General features: G+C 39.5%; 1 long non-coding RNA gene across 1 annotated transcript in view; it reads right to left on the bottom strand.

Annotated features, from left to right (window-relative positions):
- The window catches only part of LOC121086770, a 49185-nt gene extending 25700 nt beyond the window's left edge, over window positions 1–23485 (bottom strand). The window contains exon 1 of the long non-coding RNA XR_005827451.1: window positions 14284–23485. This is a non-coding gene — a long non-coding RNA (uncharacterized LOC121086770). The remainder of the gene's footprint in view (window positions 1–14283) is intronic.
- Between the last annotated feature and the right edge of the window lie 1092 nt (window positions 23486–24577).

Here is a 24577-nt window from a genome sequence, read left to right as displayed (position 1 = left end):
TAAGACAAATCCAAGACCTTTAACAGAAATTGTTATGGTGTCTAACTTTTGTTTCAGGCAGGCTTGGACTACAGACACAGAGCCAACTCTGCATCTGGCCTAAATCCACTCACAAAATTTGGCCAAAGTTAAATTTGTCACATTGATTTCAAGTAAAGTTCAGATCCTGTGTGGTGCTCAGGGCTCTTTCAGAACAAATTGTAATACAGGAAGTCTGTAAAACCCCATTTGGAACTGAAGGCTTTGAATTACTAATCTTTCTATGACTTCCATATAAATGACTGAGCTTGCATTTTTCTAGAGTTATTACAGTTGAGTATTTCTCTATTTCTTATAGCTTTTTACTAAAACAAATCATCGCTTGTTTTCATGGATATACATGACATTATACAAACACCAGAGAAGGTGTCCAACTTTAAAGACCGCCTGGGTAGATTGAAGGAGAAAAAACCCAAAGTACAAGTACATTTTCCATGTAGCAACTGAACACATCATGACAATGTCGATTTTGAAAATGTTTTTCTAAAACTAAAAGCAAAGAGACTTCTAAACTGTCCTTCAGGTTTGCTATTTTCAATTATTTGGTTTACTGCATATAAAGAAGTTGTTCTGAAGACAGGTCTTGCAGAGATACAATGCAGAAAATAAATGTCCTGTGACCCGGCTGAGGAACAAAGCTTATTAAGAGTATGCGTAGGAAACACCAGGGAGGGAAGCATGGGAAACAGATTTGAGAGGGGCAGATAAATGGAAAACAAAGGCTGGCATCTTTGATGCACCATATGGAGTGACGGGGTGATTAAAAAAAAGAGGCAAAATAGTCCAGATACTGTGGACTTGGTAGGCAAGGCCAACAAGTTTGTTTGCAGCAGTTATTTCAGAGATTCAGATTGGAAGGATGATAAATATTTATGAGGAAGGTTTTAAATTGCCGTGGTGAAAGAACATGGTCAGTCTGTTAAAGGAATCACTGTTTGGTGTCAGCATTGAACATAAGATACTCTGATTAGTGTCTATTTCATACCAGGTGATATAAACTGTTCTCTCATTGAAATAAAGAAACCATGATCTCTGTACATTATGAGTTCTCCATTTTTCATTACACCTTCTGAGAATCTGACATTTCTCACACATAACTTAGATCTCAGCAATGTACACAATTGTGCAAAAGTGTGTGCAAAACTCCTTGATTTCTTATTGTTTAAATGCTTCTGCGATGACAAACCTATAATCTTTCAACCCAGTCCAGAGAAGGTACAAGCTGTGGTAACCCACCTCTGCAGAACTACAGTTTAAGCTGTTGCATTTTATGTTTACAGCTCCGATAACGTCTTGTGTGGATATGAGTGCTGAACTGTTTTCTGTAGGAGTAAACTGGAAGACACAGGTGAGTTGGGTGGAGGATTTTGTTGTTTGGCACTGACTGTAAGGAATGCAAGGATAGGTGTTGGTAAATTCCCTGGCTCTGGGTAATTTCTGAATACCCCATCTAAGACAGCAGCTGGTGAGTTAGTCAGGCTGCACAAGAACAACTTAGGTGTCAGCTTCTCTTTACAGGTACAAGTAAGATGAAAAAGGGGGAAAATCTATGTAGCATGCCTTAGTATGGAGCAGAAGGGAGGTAGATTGCATAGTTTGTTCAAGAGTCTTAGTGCCAGGCTTGAGCTGGGATAAGCACTTTCCAGCACACGCTCCTAGCTCTAGATAGTCCTCATTGCAGCAGGTCAGTGCTGCAGTCATGGCATCTTTACTGTTTAAATGCAAGACTTGTTTCTCTGCTCCCCAAATACTAACACATATTTGGGGTAATTCTGTAGTAGAGAGGACAGCTCTTCTACACTTTGAATCCCAAATCTTTCTCCAGCAATGGGCTGTAGGCAGAATAACTATCAGTAGGCTAAAAACACAATTACCTTCCCAACTTTGGTGAACAGATATCACCATTGATCACATCTGTGTGGGAGGTACCCATATCAATATAGAGACATCTAGCAGAAACACATCAAAAATACAAGAAAGTAGTAAGGAAAAAGAGTCTTCATTGGCCAGCAGAGTGCAAGTTTCTTTTATCAGGTCAAGGGTGATATCTGAGTGTAGTGTGTGTTATCTTGCCCCATTGCCCATTCAGAATACAGATGACAAATACAGATGGAAAAATACCCAGTTCTTACATCTAAGGAGGACCAGAAAAAGTCTTTCTCCTCAAAAGCAGAGAAATATTTGCTGTTCTTTTACTCTGTGCAAGTTACTCGAGGCCTGTCAGATTGAGAATATGTTTTGTTTTAGCAGCTGGGTCACAAAACTTCAGTCATTGCTATAAGCATGGGTATGCATTTATTTAGTCATTCTAAATTTCAGGGAACACAGCCAAACTGACCTTTGGATCTGACAAAAAGATGAGTTATCTCATTTTCCTGAAGCTTCACCTGATGCTTCAAACCCAAATTTGTGCCAGTGAAATAATCCAAATTAATCTTACTAGCAGATATTATAAAAATATTTAGTATTTCTCCTCATTCATGTTTTTTTTTTTTTTACTCTACTGCCACATAAAGAGTTTGGAGTGCACTGAATTTCCACAGTAATTCATTTATACCAGGACTATATGGCAGAGCGTCCTGGCAATTGTGTAAGGCTTCAGTCCTTCTGTTTTGCTGGTGATACCATTTGTTCAAGCCTGCTTCTCCCTGCTCTTCTGCCAGATTGGTTCTTATTTAAGCACATGTTTTCTTATTCTAGCTCATGCCTTTTTCATTTAGTATTGATACTGGTTTGGGCCCTGTCAAGTATGCTTTTGCACACTTTTGTTCACTGCACCCATTCAGTGCAAGAAGCTGTGCCTTCAGAGTTCTGTGAAATCGTTAAGCACCTGCCACAATAAAATGTACTTTCCATCTGCTGCCATACCATATCTTATAAGATAGTTTCCAAGACTTTCTCATATGTTTGTTGTTAAGTCCATTGATCTACAGCTTCCTGGTTTATCTTTTCAAGTTTTGGAAATACGCATTGATAAAAATACTGTCATTTCCAGGAACTTGTCCTAAGTCCAGTGGATTTTTACATTTTTCATTTCAGAATTACCATGCCAGTTCCCTTTCAGTCATTTTCCTGTCATAGTCAAAAGTTCAGATCTTCCTTGATAATTTAATTTAAAATATTTAGATATACATTCATAGTCTTTAATGTTTTTTTCTGTCTTTAGTGCCTATAATCTTGTGGTTTGCACATTCCACCCCCGCCCCGCCTCATACCTAGAACTGTCTTTTCTCAGCAGATATTGATTTCCTTACTATAAATATTGAGTTGGAGTATTGTATTTATAACATCATAAATAATTCCAACTGTGTGATTCCAACAAAGTGATTGTCCTTTTTGGTTTACTGACTTCATATAGATTTATATGTATTTTTCTGATCTTCCAATTTCTTCTCTAATCTGGTGATTTGTCTGCTGTTATCATCTCTTTGATATTTTCTTTTTTTACTTCTTTAATTTTTCCTTAAATTTTTCTGCAACTAGGAAATTAATTCTCAGTATCTATTATTCCAAAATTCTCTAATGATTTACCCTACCATTTCTTCTTATTTGCTCTGATGTGACATGACGGTTCCTATTGTATGTCGCTGGATTTGGAGTCTGCCTAATCCCTGCCTGTGCTGAACCAGTCCCCAGCTATGGATTTTCTGTACATTACTGAATTCCCAAAACTTCCTTTACCTTCTCATACCATTTCAAAATCTGTTTACAAACATCAATATTCTTTACTAAATACAGTCTATATAACTTTCAATTGAGTTTTTGAAGCCTAAGTGCTCTCCTTTTAGGTCTGATTCTGGTTTAACACATACAGGTTTTGCATTTGTCAGTTCATTGATATTAGTGTTTTTTCTTCTGACCCACAGTGGTATAAAGCAAGGCTCAGCTCTGTTGATACACAGGACGTGACAAAGACTGCTACACGGACTGTAACAAACTGCTCACAGTTTGTTATGCTTGCCTCATTTCCAACTATTAGGTGTACAATTGTTACAGCTCTAGTTGGCTCTTGAGTAGTACATTTAAACTTGTCTTCAGTTCATTGGACTTCCCTCAACTAACAAACACAAAAGCAAAGTAAAAAAAAAGAAGTAAAAAGAACAGTTAAAGACATTTCTTTGGCCTGTCTCAGATGAGTAATAAGGATACAGATTTCCCCCAGATTTGTTAGCTTAATGTTACCCTTGTGAATTGTACTTCAGAAATAAATGCATGAACTACTTGTATCAGCTGAACAAAACAGTGAGACTAAGCAAGGAGAATGTTTTTTTTAAGCCATGCATCCCTAAAATAGTATCAATTCTGTTTAACTTTGTTCTCAATAGGCTTCTCAGTTTACCACTATTCCTTCTTGCTCTCAGTTCCCTGTAATCTCTAACACTTCTCAAGGTGTTCTCAAGTGTCCAGTCTTAGAAACTAAATACTTGAATACTGATGAATACTGGTGGACACTGATGTTCATGTTACATCAGTTCACTTTCATCAGCAGCTGATGTTCTTATCTTGCTATTTTACAAATGGCCTGCTCAATATTTCAACATGTTACTAAAAAAAAAAAAAAAAAAACAAAAACCCCAAACTGGATTATGTCACCAGAATACAGCTCAGTATGTGGGTTTACTGCTATGTTTCAAATATGATGGTAACAAGAAATACACATATTTCTAATGAAAGAAAAAAGGCAATTTTCGAGAAGGGAAAGAGGGATGATTTATATGCCAGTCAGCTTCACCTCTAATCCCAGAAAGACTATGAAACAAATCCTCCTGGATGCCATTTCTTAGCACATGAAAGATAAGAGGATGACTGGAAACAGCCAGCATAGATGTACCAAGGTCAAAATAAATCTAACCAATCTGATTGCTTTTTATGATGCAATGACTGGCTCTGTGGATAGAGCAACAGTAGTGGGTGATGTTTGACTTCAGCAAGACTTTTGTCATGGCCTCCCATAGTCATATCGGTGAGATATTTTAAGGTTAGGTGGACAAAAGGCATTTGGAAAACTGGCTAGATTGCTGGGCTCAAAGCATTGTGGTCAAAGTTCAGCCAGTGGATGGTTACTAGTGACATTCTTCAAGGAATAATCGGATTCTGAGGCCAATATTATTTAATGTCTGATAAAGACCTGCATCTCTAATGTCTAATAAAGACCTACAATTCACCTGTAGAACCTTCATAGATGACATCACCTTGAGGGTAGTGTGTTGAGATACAGTACAAGGCAAATCTGCTATGTAGAGCATCTGGAGAAATGGACTGACGGGAATCTCAAGCCTAAGAGCAGTCCTGCACTTTTGGTGGAGTCAGCGGTGCAGCAGTAAAGGCTGAGTGATAAGTGGCTGGAAAGCAGCTCTGCAGAAAGTATTGGTGCCCTGGGAATCATAGTGGACAAGGTGAGCATGAACACTTGGGTTGCTCTTATGGTGAGGAAAGCCAGCTGCATGCTGGGCTGTGCAGGGGTGTAGCTGGCAGGTTGATCTGTTCAGCACTTGCGAGACCAGATTTGCAGTACTGTGTTCAATGTGGAGCTCCCCAGTACAAGAAGGTCATTGATGTACTACCATGAATCTGGCAGTGGGCTATGAAGATCGTTGGAGGCTGAAACACATGATCTCAAGGAAAGGCTGGGAGAAATGTTTTAGTTTCACATTAAGAACAGAAGTCTAAGGAGGATTCTATTGTCATGTTCATCTACCTAATGGAAGAATTTAGAAAAGATGAAGAACTATTGATCAGACTAAGAGGCAACAGAAAAAAGCTGGAACATATAAATTCTGATCAGATAGAAGGTGGGAGGGAATCTTATGAGAGTGGCCAAATACTGGAACAGGTACCCAGAGAAGCTGTGGAATCTGCATCCTTCAAGACAGTGAAAACGCGACTGGACAAGGTCCAAATAACCTGATCTAAGTGCTTGAGGGCTAGAGGGTATCTAAATCTACAAGGTGAGATCCAGATGTCCCTTCCAACATAAACTTTTCTGTGATTCTCTTGTCCCAAATCCTGGCTCTGGTTTAGAGCTTTAGAAGTAGACAGGCAAAAAAGACTATTCCCGAGGCTTTTACAAAGCAAACAAACCAACCCCCACAACTCTAGCCAAAAAGTTAACAGAGCTGAAGAAAAGGTATATTGGGAGAGCCAGGTTACCAATATTTGTCCTATAAAAATAGTTTTAAAAGACTTTTCTGGTCTTAATGAAAGCCAAATGTTGGAAGTAGTAATTAGAATGTGAAGCGCAGCTTTAGATCTGCAGCATACCCATGCCTGACAGGTTTTGATTAATGATGGCAAGCCACAAAACAGGCTGTTCTTTCAGTAACATGCTGCGATATCCAAGATATTAATCAGTCATAGTGTGTCTGCTTCCCAATCTTCCCTCCTGACTTTATGCGTTGGTGAATCCCTAGCAGTAAAGGACCTATCCAAAGAGAACACTTTGTTGTCCTAAGCAGCCTCTGGCTGAGCAGGGTGAATATCAAAATTTGATCCAGTTGCGTGGGGCTTTTCAAGATAAGTCTTTTACATCTCCAAGGATGAAGATTTCACAGCCTTTCTGGGCAACCTGCCCTAGTGCTTCATAGCCCTCAATGGTTCTGTCTTCAGAAATACTGCTGCTCAGTTCTATTTCCATACAGACTGTTCTTGGTACTTCTAGCTCTATCTATATTAGCAATCAAAGCAGGGGCAGGATCCTCAATTCTCCATACTGTTTAATTGTTACATTGGCATGGTTTTGGTTTGGGCTAGTCAGCAATTCCCCAACCAGTGCTTGGGAAAGGCATTTGATATGCACTGTGAGTCCTTGTAATTGTGACTGTCTGCAGTAGGGTTGATATGTGTCCACCTTGTGCTGGATAAAAGAGAAATAAGATGCATGAACTTAGGTAACTCCTTTTGCTTAAATGATGCACATTTAACCTTGTGGCTTAAATGTGCATCAGAACAAGAGAACCTGTTCTGTTTAGTAGCATAGCTGTGACTCCCCCTCACAAGTCCCTAGTGCTTTTCTCTTATCATGAGGCACTAACATAGACAGTTGTTGCACTTTGGACTTCTTATATATATATGTATGGAGAAGAACATTGTAACTTTGTCATTGAATATCCTTTGCGAAAGGAAGAAAATTATGCCAGAAGTACAAGGGAAGTGCAAGTTGGTACTGGCCAGGTTTCTACACAGCCTGTAACTAAGCTGGAAATCAGACACATGTATGGTAGTGCTGTTACTCTGACCTGGGCAAAATTTTGTTCTGACAAAATTTTTTTGATCCTTCAATTGAAAAAAAAACCTAATAGCAGAGAAAGGGAAAGAAAAAGTGACAAGAAAAGGAGAAAAGAAAGAAAACAATTAAAGGAAGTATAAAAAGAGTTGAAGATTGATCTTTAAAAGTGGAAATCAGGAAGACCTGGGGAACTGCAGGCCCATCAGGCTCACCTCTGAGCCTGGAAAGATCATGGAGAAGATCCTGTTGGAAACTATGCTAAGGCACATGGAAAATAAGAAGGTGATTGATTACAACCAACATGGTTTCACTAAGGGCAAATTGTGTCTGACAAATTTGGTGGCATTCTGTGACAGGGTTACAGCGTTAGTGGATGAGGGAAGAGCAAATGATGTCATCTACCTGGAGCTGTGCCAGATCTAGAAACATAATGGAGAGAAGTGCATCTTTGTGAAAATTAAATGAAATCTGAAAAAAATTCTGAACAGTCTGAAGTAGAATTTGTGAACAAACAAGAATACAGAGGTAACAGACCTTCCAAAAGCATTTTTTCCCTTGATTAGCGTTGTCAAAAAACATGCAGGACTTTATAAGAAAATGTTTTCTTCATGTTTTTATGCTGTATTTTTTTAAATCTGCAACCAGGGAAAATAAAGAAGTTTGATGGTAACAGTCGAGAAGTTACTAATACTGGGAAAGGGACAAATTTGATTAAACCAAAATCAAAGTTCCAGTGTGACTGGAGAGTTTCAAGTGTTTTGAATACCAGTATTTTGTCTTAGTATTATTATCTTAAATGAGTCTCTTCTGTTTGACCTTCACTTGCTTACATGTGATAAAAACTAGCTGAAGTACTTTTTGTACATCTGAAAGACACCTAGAAATCTAACTATGATGGGAACCTGAGAACCAGAATAAAGCAGGCTCAGCTGCTTCTTTGGGTATGACAAACATATGACAAACATCCTCAAGTGAGAGGAAAAAAGCATGGGCCTTTTACAGCTGATTAGTGAAGACAATCTCCTAAGTGGACTGCTCTGAATTACCTTATAGAACCATACTGACTATAAAGACAGTTTAACCTACTAATTTATTAAAACAGGCAGATCCCCCAAAGAGAAATCCCTGTGCAACAACTGATCACAGATGTGGTCGGGCTGCCTCCTGGAATTGCCTGTGTCCAGGTCAGCTTTTCCTAAAGTCAGCACTAGTTGTGGATACCTATCTCAGAAGGTTAGACCTTAAAAGATCATACAGACTACCTGGGCAGTTATCACTGAAAATACCTGTTACACACTTAGGGAAGTGGACGGTGATCCTACTTTTACATTTAGAATATAAGTTCCATGGATTTGTTTCCATATATCAAGGCAACACCAGGGAGCCCAAAGGGTGGACAAGAACCCCATATGCTACTATTTTTTTTATTTATTAATTTTATTATTTTTTTATTTTGCAGCACAAGATGATGGACCCTGGCTGAGGAAATGTAAAATCTGAGGATAGTGTTTCTGTGAGTTATGTGTAAACTTTTTTTTATCCACTAGTTCCATGCTGCAGTGAATTCTTTAGGTATTCAGGTAGTAGCAAATATCTGGGCAGTTGTTATAGGCCAACTAGATATGAAGCAGCTCTGATCCTGAAACAATTAATGTGGTTCTGAGATCCTACTAAATGAAGTCTGATTCAAAACTAGAGAAATGTGATTACAAGGCTTCTAGATCAGAGCTGGTTTTCCTTCAGGCAGTTCAGAGCACAGGGGTCAGTGGCCATGCAGTTGTCTTTTTCTCTATACAGACATATTCTGCAGATGTTTGTTCCAGGTTTCAGACACTTTTTTTAATTTTCTTTGAGGAGCAGGTTAGGGTAACATAAAAATTCCCAGAGCTTGGAAAAATCTGAGTAGGTGGGAACCTTGCTAAGTGTGATAAAATTGTATGATACTTCAAGAATTTATTAAGTCAAAGTAAAAAAATATGTAAAGAAAACATTACCTTGAGACTGATTTCATGCTATCCAGCACCTACTGTCTATTTGAAAATGGGTGTAAAGTTCAGGGTGCACAGTTAGCACTGATCACTTACTATGTACAATTATAGATTATAGGGCACCCATACTGACACAGAAAAAAAAAGGAACTGCTCAAAACACAGTTTTGGCATTGAACTAATCAGTATTGTCTAGGATTTATTATTATTCATACAAAAATTAACTGAAAAGCAAAAATCTTGTGAACATGACTTGATAATCATTTTGGACATAGAATTCCCTTTGACAAACACCCCTTTGGTGGTACAAAGGGCTCATGTTGCCCCTTTGCACATTAACTGGTAAAACATGCCAAAGACTGTGACACTCAATTAGAAATTAGTTACAAGACCGCCTTAAAATTAAACTAATTTCTATTTGCCATCACATGAAAAGAATGGTCTTGCTTTCTATGAACATCAATTGTAAAATTGTATCAAACGATCCAATATTTTCTACAACCATATATTATGTGGACGCTGTGTACAAGCTGTGTAAGTGAGCCTGTAAGATTCTAGTGCATGTGCTGAAAAGAAAATAACTCCCTGTGTTTGTGGAGTATCTCATGTAGCAAACAGTCTAATCTGCCTTTCTTTCAAATGGAGAGTATCCAAAAGTTAAACCATCTGCTGGGTCCTATATTCAAGATTAAGCACTCAGCCTGTCAGCCAAGAGGCAAGATTGATTCTTAGTTTTAGGACACAAAAATATTAATGTGGTGTTTATTTTTTTGTTATGGTCTTTGTGAACATTTCCCTTTTTAATCTGAGCCCTCTTAGGACTAGTGACAGTTGTTACACAGAAGTGCTTTTACCTGCAGGCATCTGAGACTATTTTCCCTCAATATTGCATGTCCAAAAAGAAACAATTTTTTATTTAAAAAAAAAGGAAAAACGGTGGGAAAAACTGTTTGTACAGGAGATGCAACTGTCAAAGAGCATGCACATCTGAGTTAGCTCCTTTTGAGGTGTAAACAGGTCATTCTAATGCAGCCTAACTAACATTTACACACCTGGGCTATTACGTACATACCTTTTAAAGACTGCCACAGTAAACTTTTATATTTTAGGACTATTAGAAAAATTCTGCTTTTTAATCAGGCATACTTATAACCTTGCTTTCTTGGGGGGGAAAAAAAAAAAAAGATATCTCATCCTTTTGTTGAATGGTCAACACCCTGTTCTAGGAACAAGTGATTCTGAAACAATAAAGGCTTTCTGGTTCTTCAGAGATTTAGTATTACTTTTGGATGATGGTCACCTGTTTAGATTTGGTGAATGCATTTACCCTGGGTGACAGGCCTTCTGATACCTGTAGAGTTGACTGCAGGGTTGTGTGTGTACACAAGCATGCATGGATTCTAACAAAACCCCTTGTTTACATGTTCTGTCCCTAACCAGGGATGTGCTATTTTCTTTCTTTTGTTTAAGTAATCACCGCAATGACCCATTAGACTAAATGACCTTATACTGCTGATAAGGGGTATTGACCACAAATACCAACCCTGATACTTGTCACCCTCTCTTTGTGGACCTTTCCAGAGGACACTCCCATTTTCAGCTACAGGAGTATAAGATCTGCACTGATGTGACTGACTCACCTACAGGCCAACAATGACCTTGTCAAAGCCACTGCTCAGACTTCTGCTCACCACAGAATTGTGCTTTTCTTGTCAGAAGCAAGAACTAGATGAGAGGAGAGGATTTAGAAGCTGATCACAGCAGGACCCTGACTGAAATATATGGTTTGACTTCTCTGAGGGAGCCTATGTCTCCTCACTAATTGCTGGAAGGCCCCAGGAGACCATCCAGGTACCTGACCAAACAAGCAACTGACACTGGAGAAGTTAAAATCCAATCTCCCCCATCACAAGTGAGGCGAAGTACTGGGACCTCCTTCCTGCTGGCTGATTTTTGTGGGTGAACTCCTGAAAAATTATTAATATTTGTTACTGTGTATGGTGATTTTCTGTGATTAAGTTCTATAAAAAATGAATCCCATCTGTGGTGTCAAGTACTTTAAAAAATACAGAGAAACTGGAGAGCATACAGTTATTCCAAGCTGCCTGAGAATCACGTACAAGAAGAATCCACAATAGTTGATGTTATCAGAAGACTGAAAAATTACTTCTTAAAATAAAGAAGAAACAGAATAACAGAATTATAAATTGGTAGTAGCTAAACGGGGAGAGAACTACTGAGGGGAAAAGGAGAAATCTCTTGTCTGAAGAACAATTGGATATCTTCAATGGTTTAGCTGAAGACAAGATAAAAGTACAGAGGTGAATGAGTGAAAAGCAATGACCTGTGATGTACTGATTAGACTGGATGATCTAATGATCTCTTCTGATCTTAACCTTGATGAGACAATGAGTTGCTCAGTTTAACTGCAGGAAAGATAAGATTCTGATGTAGAAATGCTCTCAGCATAAGAATGGAGGCATGCTTATTGGCAAATAAAGTTAGTTAAGACAAGGTGCAAATTTGTGATTTAAAGTTATTATGTGTTAGTTAATAGCATTTGGTTTTTGCCATAGTTAAATTTCACAGCTTTTTGTGGGTCTGCTTGGTGCTAAAGCTATGGCACAATCAGGGTTTTATTATAGGGTAGGCACCATATAGAAAAAATATATGAGTTTTTTAGAATGCAGGTGGAAGACAAGTAATAATAAAAGACAGATAACTTCCATGTTGGCCTGTCTTAACTAAATAGTTATGACTAATAACCCCTTGCCTATATTCTGGAAACGTCTGGTTAAAGATAAGCAGTCTTTTGTGTTGTTAATGCATCAAATAATGTATTACCAAGGCACATCTTTGTCAAGTGTTCCTGGAGAGCAACAGCTGTACCTCTTCAGGCTTGTCTTGTATGTGTATGTCCATGCAGACTTCCATACTGGGCTGAAGTCTGCTCCTCTTAGTTCTCCAACCTTAAAATTGTGCGGTTCAATTAAGTTGGTTGCTTTACTGGTAGATGAACCTCCTGAGGATCAGCTCTAAGAAACTGCAGCAAACTGTATTTATATCCACAATACTCAATAAGCTAGTAAGAAAATGTATGATGGGTAGAAAAAAAGAGCAGAAAAGACTTGCAGAAGTATGTTTGGCTTTGATGACTTCATCACATATACATGCAGAGCCCTGTAAAATATGCAACAGACTAGGAACGGCACACAGAAAGTAGCATCAACGTAGAGTGAGCAAATTACCACTATCACTTCCTAGAAATACGAACAGAACTCTGGTAATAGGGAACAAACATCTCAGCACTAAGTATGAAGACCAGAACAAAACATATCTGAATGTAATGTATACACTGCTTTACCCTTGTCACTGCTGCTCCTGGTAAATATCTAGTCCAGAATTCACAGCACAATTCACTTTTTTAATTACTTCTTCTAAATTAATCAGTCCTGCTGTGAAATACACAGTTGAATGTTAATGAAAGAGTTGGTCAGAAAATCAAATTCTCCAAAAGCAAGCTGCATTGTCCTCCAGCTTCCATGATTTTTTCCCAGCCCTCAGTCTTGTGTTCTTGATTTTCTTATATGGAGTAACTACCAACCATTGTTTTTCTAAATTGAGTACGTTTGCTTCATTCTGTACCCCTTCAGGCCATGCTAGTCTTTCTCTGCAGCTATGCCATGTAAGTTTTTCTTGCATGTCCATAGCTTAACCCAGCATTCCCAATGCTAAGAGGTCGCCAAATGTAGACCTGATCATGGATATGCTAGAGCTCACTAGCCAGGGTGGATGTTTTACACTAAGGGAGAGAAGCTCTTCTTCAAAGAACGGAGAATTGACAATATAGCTGAGATGGACACAAGATGTGATACGAGATGGAAGGTCTTGCTTCACTAGGGTGAGGTAAGAAGCTGAAGGTTGATATTAAAAAATACTTATGGGTCTTAAGTAGATTTGTGGCTGTAGCTGACTAGGTACTTAAATCTTGCTGATTGTACTAGAAACTGGGTTCCTTGTCTGCCAGTTGCAAATCCACAGCTTCATATTAGCAGCAACCCAGGAAGTCTCTGAGGTCACAGAATAAGGCAGTGGATTCCTCACATTTTCTACCATTTTCACCAGTTACCTTGTCCCTCTAGTTTGGGGGTGACAGACATCAGCCTCACATTATAAACCAGAGATAAATGTAATGCCAAGTGAATTGACTCCTTAAAATATGAGCTTCTCCCTGCTGGGGAAACTTTCTCCTGAAAGCCACCACGCTGTGATGGCGCAAATAGGTGGCAAAAAGCCAGGTTCTAGGCTAGGTAGTTTATTTTCTAGGAACAAACATGACCCATTTCTCTATAGAGAGATATTAATGCCCCGCTTATGATGGGGCCAGCACCTATCAACTCCAGCAATGTTAGTTTTAAAAACCTTTACAAACTATCACTAGCTGTCCAAGATCAAGGATACTGTTTCTGAATTTTCAGGAAAAATTGCGGTGTGATCTGCCATTTCCAAACTCATATTCAGTTGAACATATATTTGAAGTAGCTAAAGTAGTTTGAAAGGGAGGAGGGGAAGGAAACTCCATCTTATTAATACAGTGCTAACTGTTAAAAAAAAGCGAGCATGCCAATTGTTAATGCAACACTTACAAAAGTCTTTGCTGGTTTTATCCAAGCTGTATCCCTGTCCAGCTAGTGAAAATGCTGTAACCTCCCATCCAAACATGCCCCTCTAACCCTTACTAATTCCTACATTTTTCTCATTCCTCTGCTGAATTGTTAGTTTGCTTACTAAAGTGTGGGTACCTAACTTGAGGTCCAGCTGCTACTGTTCGTGAGCCAATCCATAGGACTATGCATATTTTTGAAACACTGAGGCTGCTGTTTCCCTGTAGAAAGTAAAAGTGTTTCCCTGATAATGCATAACCAGCTGGCTGACCAGTTTTTTGCATATGTACGGTTAAGGTCTGTCATTCTTCATTTCACAGTGTTTTGAGAGATTCACCGCTGATTAGTATCCCAAAAGAAAACTTACCATCTCTTAATTAATTCAGAATTCCCAGGAACCCTTAAATTCTTTGTGCTCATCAGATCTGAAAAGAAAACAAGAGTAAAAGATGTATTATTGTCTGACCTAAAGGCATTTATTAAAGATACTTTATGCAGGATTTAAATAAATGTTTATAAATCAAGATAAACTTTGAAAACAGTAACTTTGTATGTTAGCACAGATAACTATAGATAAATACATAAGGAAAAACTCAATGTGATGAACTATGAAATGAAATACTCTAGCTTTTGTTTAAGCTGAGTTTTAATGTCTTAAAAAGACATTTATGTTGTGGTATGTTTCCTGGACTGAATATCTATGTTATATAAAGGCCACTGAAGTGCTCCCTTCCCCCTTCTGTTCATAGTTGGTTTAGTTTAGAACATTCTTCATCCATCTGAACATGAAAAGCAACTTCTGATATTTTCCCTTCAGTGCTTTCTCTATCTGAAGCAATCAATAAAATAAATAAAAAAATATAAAAAGAAGAAAACAATGAAATTTTATCAAGCATGAAATGGCATTTTAACAAAACAGGGGGATTTGCTGAAGTAATGTTTCAGTAAGGAAGGAAATACCATTGACTTTATTACAGCTGCTTAATGTTTTCCATGAACTGTAGAAAATAATTCATTGTATCTTAGTGACCTACAATAACAGCTGACTGCTTGCACTTGATGGAAATGTGATTTGTGCCTAATAAAAATTAACTATTTACTTTCTCCATATTCTTCTCTCTGGTAAAACATTGGTTTCCTTTGCATTCTGATTTGAACTACTTCCTGAGATGTGAACTCCAGTAAACACAAACACCAATTGCTACGGAATGTTCTTCCATGAAAGAAGAAAAATAGGGGCAGACTGTATGTTTCTGTGATCTGTAAAACCCATGCTAGGCACTCAAAGACTGCACTTAGATGAGGCCTCTTGTTTTTAACAGTCATTTTATCTCAAAGGTTCAATAACATAATAAATATAAAGGAACATTTCTGACAGTTGCACATGTGCAGACACATACACACTCAGCAGAAAGTTCCAGGGTGAGAATGTTACAGAAGATGCAAAACCAGTAAAGGTTCAGGGCTGGACTGCATGAAGTGACAATGTAAAGGGAAAAGTAATAATTTGCCTAAGTAGTGTGGAGGAAAACACGTGGGGATGAGGCAGGAAAAAATGGGAACAAAACTTTCATCTATTGAGACTTGTTAGAAGATTTACTCCCACCATTGTTGTTGCCTCTACGAAACAGGAGATGGATGCAAGCTGTCCTGCTGCAACTGACTTTGCTGGAAGTCCGACAGATTTTGTATTTGCCATGTAATACCATCTCTTCATTACACAACTTACAGAATATGTTTTCTCCTTACTCCCTAGCAGTACCAAGATATTGTACACACATCTGTGAAAATAATACTGTATGTATACGCAGTGTCTATCCACATAGTGTAAAATATATATATGTAGGTATATCACATACACAGTATCTATGACCATATACATCTGCACTGCATGTATATACAACCACTAATGGATAGCTGTGCTGTTTACTAGGGAAGGAGAATTTAGCCAGGGATTGAGAGCAATTTTACTTTAATAGAAGGTGACCTGGGATCCTTCATATCCATTCAGAATAAACAAGAATGAACCTTCAAATTTGGCCAGTAGTGCAGGCCCCTATAATTTATATGAAAAAGAGATAGATCTACTTTGATTTTTACTGTATACGGCATGTAAAGAGGACTCCTTCTTCACACTTGAAAAGCAGCTGTATGTCTTCGAAGTGTGCTGCCTGTTCTTTCTAGTCTTACTAGTTCAAATTAGGATAACTAACATGAATCCAGGATCACATCCACTGCAGTAATGCAGCTACACAGAGGTAAAACTAGTGCAAGGAGACCCTGAAGTCTCCATCCTACTATTCCACACTGGTGGGATTTTATTTTATTCTTTCAAATGGGTGAATGGAAGGATCATTTCACATTACTGAAGTGAAACAAGACTGTAACCAAGGAAGTGGTAAGATGTTACTGGAACTGGAGATCAGCCATTTTAAACTTGTTGAACTACTGTGTTGTTAAGATTGCTATAAAAGTCTAGACCTCCATTGTATATGCTAGTCAGAAAATGTAATCATAAACACTATAGTGGCTCTCATCAGCAAAGGAACTGTTTTCCAGCTCACTCATGGCATAATGTCAGGGTTCCACTCACTGACACATGAGTATTAGATCCTCAGAGGTTTATGTTTAAAATATTAAGTAGGTCTGCTTATGAGATGAGCTCTCTTAATATCAGAGCCAAGAGTTCATGACTTTTTTTTAATCCTACCCTTTCTCTATAACATCTATATAATCTGTATAACTTCTCAATTTCCCACCTGCCACTTAAAGTACTGGACCCAGGTGTCAACTGCCTTTAAGCATGTCAAGATGCAACTAGGCTCAAAGAACAGCTGAAATACCAAAGTGAGGAGGAACCTGGGATTGTCAAACCACAACAAGCTTATATAACAAAAGTTTGACTCTTCTGTCACTGGGATGTCATTTAACGAAGTTCCTTGAGATTGTTCAGTGTTTTGTTGGGCTTTTTATTTATTTTATCCTTCCTGTCAAAGGGAAGGGATTGGGTAATCAGCTAGCACAGGCTACGAGCAGACTTAATACCCTCACAAGTACCTTTATATTGAGTTCACTTTTACCTGGTGAAAAGAAGCTTATATTCATATAGACCTACGGTTTTCCTTTTCAGGCATTCAAAAGAATGAAGAGAAAGCATGTAATGTAAACCTTGATAAACAGGTTCAGAATGATGGCCATGTAAATATAGTGAAAAATAAATTCTACAGAAGGGGAACACTCGTCATTGAGAGCTGTGTCACAACAGGCCTTTCAGATGAATGTATCCCATAGCTAGCTTATGTGGTTCTTACAAACTGAAGATGGATATGTCTGACAGATTTTGTCTTGCTTAACCTCATCTGTATGATGCAAACAAATGTTTAAACCATTTTATAAAAATCTGCAAAGCTTTCTGTCTCAGTGGGTACTCCAGTAGCATGCTTCAGACATTCATTATGTAGAAACCATTTACTGATACACAGTTTTTATTAATTTCACTGGATATACTCTTTGGGGTATAAGCAGCAAAATACAGATGCCTAAATAGCTTTCTCTACACCATCATTTTTTACATGTCACCTTCTCTTCTAATACCCCTTCTCCCTAAACTAAATTGCCTCAAAATTTTTAATCTATGTTGAAATCTTTCTCTGCCTTAGTAAGAATTAATGAGAAAGTAAAAATAGTTATGTTTGCCATATTGTTTTTGAGCTTGTGTGTTCTTAAGACTCAGGTTAGAGAGATAATGCTTCTATGTGGCATTAAAATGCTCACAGTGTCATTCTCAATGTTTTTCTTACAGTGACTTAAATCCTTGCTTGCTTTTCAATGAGTGTTAAAAATGGAGTAGATTTTTTTAGTTTATAATAACACATAGGTTTTCCCAGCTGATTTATAGCATATCAACAGAGACAAGTAGTTTTATTTCCTTGGTTTACCTACACTGAATTCTATATGTTGTCATATTTCTATATTTTGTTATCTTCCCTTGAAGTTTTTCACTAGCCTCTTACCATTTTACACCTTTTCCCTCTTACCAACACTTGTACTGATTCATAAGACTGTTTTTTTCTTCAGATTAAACATCAGGAGAGGAACTCTCACTGTCCTAACCAAATACTACCATACTGAAGAATTTTATATTTTAATATTAAGAAAAAAACCTTACTGAAAAAAGTGCACTGAAAAATCTGCACAAAGATTACTTAAAATGCCAGTAGATAATGGTGCTCCCAGTGCCACCAATGCTGTCAGCATTAAATATAGTTAACAAGGCATAGCTGTATCAGTGGTAAGGCAGATAAGAATCAGTTCCATAATCTTTGGTTATACTTATATAACATAAATTAACGGTTTTGTTTTTGTCTTTGTTTTTTTCCTGTAAGGACACCTTCCAGATGAGCATGTAGTAATATCTTGTATCTTTTTCATTCCTCTGTGTGTATACATTGGCCAAAAGTGTACATGCTGGATGCGTTGTCCTCTGCTGTCAACGTAACTGTTCCTAAATACAGTTCAGAAGGTGAGATGGTTAACTAACTGTGCACTTTCTCAGGCTACAGCCATTCTTAAATGCAACCTCAGAATTTGAGAGATTACCCTTCAATTAATTTACCTTTGTGTGCACCAAAGCAAATACAAGTAAGGGGTAGAAAATTAATCCCTGTAGTGCTGCAGGCATTTAAAAGTATTTCAGTCAATGGCTGCAATTCAGTCTTAGCTTGGTGAGTGTTTCAGCACCTGATGCATCAACATCATCTTACTGCAGCTTCTTATTAGAACCTGGGTATGCTTCTCTAGTGGAATTAGATGCATGTAACTGCAGCTATGTCAATTACTGTATTGTGGGTGTGTAGCAAAACAAACCTCCAGTTTTCTGCTTGGCATGTCTTTAGTAAGCTGCCAGTTTTCCAGACAAATGTAAAAGTCCAGAGTGTACTGTAGCAGAGAAACCACAGTGGAACGCTACAACAAAAGCATTCAGATTGGAAGCCTACAAAATATAAAACATTAATAATTATACTACAAAAAAGCTACTCAGTAAATAATAAATAGTAATAAGCTGTATTTTTGCATGCTACACTAACTGACCTTCTGTGGAAATATAGCAATCTGTTATATTTGTTAAATATATCCAGACAATGAGACAGCTTGCTTGCCTGGTGGATTTTCTTTTTTTTTTTTTTTTTAAATCTTGTAGAATTCTAGAGAGAAATCCATGGCTAGATCACCACAGTAATTGCTGAAGAGAGTGATGCAAGTCCATGTAAGTGAACTATCTGGTGCTGAGCCAATATTGTACCTTCTAGAGGCCTTAGCTAAAAGGAACTTGAAATAGACACTTGACAGAGAAATTGGAGTCTCCCACATGTTTGCTTCTCTCAGGAGTTTAGCGGATGGTGGCTTCCATGTTTGAGATCAAGAAGTACCTTTCAGTGTCATCTGTCAGGTTTATCAGGGTGCTTTGCCTTTTCAGTCCCCTGTCAGTCCATGCACTCAGTCCTCCACGATTACAGGCAAGTGGGACATCATTTTCACATGCTAAAAGGACTCATTGTATGTATCTTGCTAGAAGCTGGTGCCGGCAAGCAGTTCCTGGAATGGTGAGGCAGCTCATCTGTAAATTGTTTTTGCTTCAGTTCCACAGCTGCAAGAGTGGCAAGTGCTGGATCCAGATGAGTCCAGAGAAGAGACTTTGCTAAAGGCTGGCCAGGAAGCCAAGCCACAGGCAGAGACACTGGTACATAAAATGCATTCCAGTGGTTGGCATCTGGGCCCTGCAGCTGCCAAGCACACCCAGTGTGTGGCCATGGGTGTTGGCTTCAATACTAGGACTTTTTGAGGAGGAGGCCAACAACCAGTAACCAGAGAAGACAGCGCCAAGTTACTACAGAAATTACATTCATGTGCCAATTTGCTTGCTATTTCAAAAGACAAAATTTTATCTCATAAGTATTGTTCTGAACATACCCACATGACAGTTAACAGAAATATGCTGATATTTGTTAGTGGGGGGAGGGGTAAAATACTTATATAAGTGAAACAATACTCCTCGGGGCGCTGGTTAACAAAACAAAACCATACCCATTATACTATCCCTTAATTAATGCACGAGTTTCCTTAGAGACCACAGCTCTGTTGGGGAACACAAGCCTGGTGTATTTCTTTCCAAAAGACAGTGTGGGGAGAGTTATATAAAACAAAGATAGAGGTGAAATGAAAGATATGCAACAAGGCTGAGCAAGTTTTAGCTCCAAAGACAGGCTTTGTGCACTATTAGTGTGTGAGCAGGTCAGAGCATCGTGTGAAAACAGAAGGTTGTATTAAACCTTTAGAACATAATAGACTTGAACACATGGCTTAGAGTATAGTATCTGTAATGGGATGCATGCTACACAGTTGCAGACTCTATCAGGCTGTGTATCCAGCTCTCTTCACTGGAGATTATGTCACAACAGATGATTACATTTAACAATGTGTTAAGAATATATAAGGGGTCAATGTATAAGCAGAATCTGCCTCCCTCCTGGGAGAGCTACCTTTAAAAAATAAAAGTCCCTAGGTACTCAAAATACTTGAGCTGTGGTAGCAAAAACTTCATACAGGCTAATTTACCAATCAGATCACATGATAATTAGCCAAAGGGATTATTGTTTTAAACACAGTGCTCATTTCCCTTTGAACAAGGCTCGAGCATGTTGCTTCTGCGCTATTCTGCAGTCCCTGTCTCCCCAAGCCCAAAAGCAATGCTGGAGTGCAGTGCTTCTCTGAAGGAGGGCTCTCTAAAAATGCGAGGGTAAGATCCTGTCTCAATGCCTCTTGCAGACCTCCCACCAAATCTTCTCACTTTGCAGCATCTGCAAATTCAGTTAAGAATCTGAATGTCAATCAATGGTTTTCTCTGGCTCAGTAATCATTCACAATAATGATTTTGTTATTGAAACTTCAGCACCAGTTCTGTTGAAGATTTACAGGCCAGAATGGAATCCATCTCTCTGCCCTTTAATTATCCTGGCTCTATAGTGCTAAAAAAGCTAGGAAAAATATTAAAAGCCACTGAATTAGGCAGATATAACTTTACAATCTCTTGGGACATATTAATTGAGGAAGAGAATGTGGCCAAATGAAATAAAAATTCCTAACTTTCTATCATATATGGACTTGAATAAATAAAGACAAAACAAGAAACCTCAAATTGCACCAGAAACCTGTCAACAATCTACTCTCATAATTTTTTTCTGAGATCTTGGTTTTTAAATGCCTATCTAATTCAGACTATAAATTAGTGGTGAACTCTTCAGCAGTTAAAATGGCAAGACGTAATAGTCATCCTAGCTAATAGCAATGCTTCTTTAACTCAGCCAAAGGCTGCAAAGTGAGAAACAACCACCTTAAATCCTAGTTTAACTCAATAATTATTTTGCCTCTGAACATAGCTGTTGCATATCAAATGTTTGATTTTAATTCCTTTGTTATAACCGGGAACTTACTCACGAAATTACCATGTTCATGTCATATATAAAATATATTGTATGTGTATCACAGGAGAGTCTGTGAATTCAAATGGTAATGAGATCTTTTCTCTTTCTGTGTTACTGGACTAGACTGTGCTGTACTGGGGCTTCTTAACAGTTTGATGTCTGTGGAACAGATGGCTGAACAGAATGAGTTACTGATGCAGATGCAAAGTTGACACAGAACCAGCTCCAGGCAGTGATAACAGAGATGGATGGCTTTGGGAGGGAAAGGTCACACATCGGTGTGTCTTATCAGCACACTGTAGACCCTAAGTCCTTGACATTTCAGCTCGTTCTCAAGAAAGACGATTTCTCTTTGCTAAAATGCTCCTTTGTTTCTCTGGATACTTGCCTTTTCATGACAATTGCAGGCTGAAGAAATTTTACCATGAAGATTAGTTGTATTTTCTTGTTCTTCTGTAGAAATCCTACTTGTAAGACTTGTTACAAATAACTTAACTAGGCAAGCCTTTAAAAACTGTGTTGTTTCTCCTTTCAATAAGGCTCTCATTCCTGGTCTATCTTTGCCTTCTACTTGGCCTTTTGGGATAGCATGTCCATATCCAAATATGTAACTCCCAAATGATCCCTGTGGCCACACTGACCATCATCTTGAAATGTCCTATACATTGATGCCAATAAGAATTTTACCAAGGATCTCAGCTGTTGTTTCTTATGTTCCTCTGCTCTGTAGTTTGCTGGTTGGTCTATCATAAGGTGGGACTTACACAACATTGCATTCATAGTATTAAGTATGGCTGAGGTATTTTGGTAACTTTCCCTATGTTTTGTTTCATTAGAGTACACATACCCCATCATATGCATAAACTGGATCCATTTTGACTGCTTGAACTAAAACAATGAGTTTGTGCTCTTTTCTTATTTCCCTGAATTACAAAACTTAAATACAGGAATTGTTATTGAAGAAGGTGGGAAGCTAGCATGCAAACAGGTCTTTGTTCCCTTCTTTCCCGCTTCTTCTCATTATTACCATTAGTAATTAATAACTGTTACTGAATTTGTTACTATTGCAACTTTCTCCTTCAGTCCCCCATCTGCTATGAAGCCAGACCTCTCCCAACACAGCCATAGCTGCACTGGAGCTGATGCTACAGTTTGGCTCAGCAAGAAGTGCTGGAACTCTAAGCTCCTTTCAGGGAACACAGCTGCTGAGTAGGAAAGAGCACGTTTTTCATTATGAGCTTGTAAGCAACAGCCAGGAACAAGCAAGTGCTTATGAAGAGGAAGTCAGAAGCTGTCTTGTGACAGGTTACATAAACTGAAGGTTTGTGGTTCCAATAGGCAAAGAGAAACCAGAAAAAGCTTTCTGCAGGAAAGAGTCCTCAAATTAGAGCAATATGGATTTGTCACAGCCAACACTTCCCTCACTGGAGGGTGGGCTGTGCCTCTAGCTGGGATCAACCCAGAGTGGGAAACTCCCCATGGTGCTTGCTCTCCGTGGTCCCTTTGGGCCACAGTAAGTCCCTCCTGCCAGCCCAGCCACTCTCCTCCCATCTTTTTCACTCGGGACGCATTAACTCTTGCCACACTGCCACCTGGATTGGGCCCTGTGTGAAGCATTCCAGCTTGGGTGTTTTGTGATTGGGGTCCAGGTCACTCATTGTGGCCCCATCGCTCTCTGGCCCTTCTGCTCAGCATCTGCCAAAATGGTGGCAGTGATGGAGAGGGCCTGCCACTGCCCTGGCACAGGTGACACCCCAGACAGGTCCACGCTCAGTCTCCTCATGGCACCGCTGGTGGTTACCCTCGCGTGGGTGAGTGACCTGGGGGTGAGGCAGCTGGGAGGGAGAAGGCCCTGTCGCACTGGGGATGGATTTTGCTCGTGATTGCTCTTGTGCGGCTCTGGAGCACTCTCCCCACAGCTGCGGGCCCTCCCCCGAGCCGGCCCCTCGCTTCATGCGGATGGCGGTTCCCTATCCCCCTCACGCAAGATCAGCTGTGTCTTGCTACGGCGACCAAAGCGCCTCTCTCCTCTCGCCTCGCTGGCGTCAGAGGCACCTTCCCCTCGGCCCCTGCCGGTTCGGCGGGGCACGCGTGACCGTGGCGGAGGCGCGCGGCCCACGCGCGGCCCCCGGCGGGACGCGGCCAGCGGTGCAGTGCGGCGCGGGGCGGCGGAGGCGAGGCAACAGCGCCACCCGCTGGCCGCCGCCCGCGCCGCCGCGGGGAGCCTGAGGCGCCAGAGGGCTGCAGCTGCCCGCGGCTCCCGCCGCCTGCCATTTTGTGTCCGGAGCTGACGCAGGCCGGGGGCACTGGTTTCTGTTCCTTTTTTCTCTTCTGTGGCCTTTGGTTTTTTCGGGCCTTGGTTTGGTGGAAACACGGGCCGTGGCACATAACAAAAGCCCTCAGGTTCATGTCTTGCCCAGGACCCGTATGGATGAAGTGCGTGGCGGCTGCTGGTGGGGAACAGCCTCTTCCTCAGGGTGTTCCTCACACAGCCGCCTTGGGCCGGGGGCTGCTCCTGGCCTGGCCAGCACTGGCCTTTCCTCAGGGTTTCACTGTTGCTGCGTTTTCATGTGAATTATCTGGGTAGCTCCTGCCATGCAGGACCACATCTGTCACCTGCCTCAGTGGCCCTGTAGATAAGCCCAGCTGTCATTTGTGATAAAATTCCTCTGGCCTTTTCCCATTCCACAGATATTTTAGTTTATTTCAGCCTTGAGTTTTTTAAGTCTTGTATTTGTGTGAGAAGAAAAGCCAACTCAGAAATAAATGGAAGCGTACTTGCTCTGTGGAAAGCCTTGGGCTACACCGTTTCGGTTTCAAATAAAAGTGTGACCCATGAGTAATAGAGATACTGTTCCTTCATGAGTAATAGAGATACTGTTCCTTCCACCAAGCAGAGGTGGGACGAGGACTAGGCAGCAGGAGTGTGTTAAATTTTAACACACAAACAGTAAGTTATTCTTACAGCTTTACTATGAGTATGTCCCATTTTACAGATGGAAATAGTGGCATAAAATTGCTTACCTTATGTCACATGGAGACTAAATGACAGACTTTGTATTTCATGCATTTGCCTACCTCATGAAAAGAGAGTTTTTCCTATTAGGTAGATGTTCAGTGTAAAGACATATCAATAAAAAGAATCATATTTTTTACTCATATCATATACTGTTACAGAGA

The sequence above is a fragment of the Falco naumanni genome, chromosome 4 (assembly GCF_017639655.2).
Source record: "Falco naumanni isolate bFalNau1 chromosome 4, bFalNau1.pat, whole genome shotgun sequence".
Classification (NCBI taxonomy): domain Eukaryota; kingdom Metazoa; phylum Chordata; class Aves; order Falconiformes; family Falconidae; genus Falco; species Falco naumanni.
This window is presented reverse-complemented; position numbering and strand designations above follow the sequence as displayed.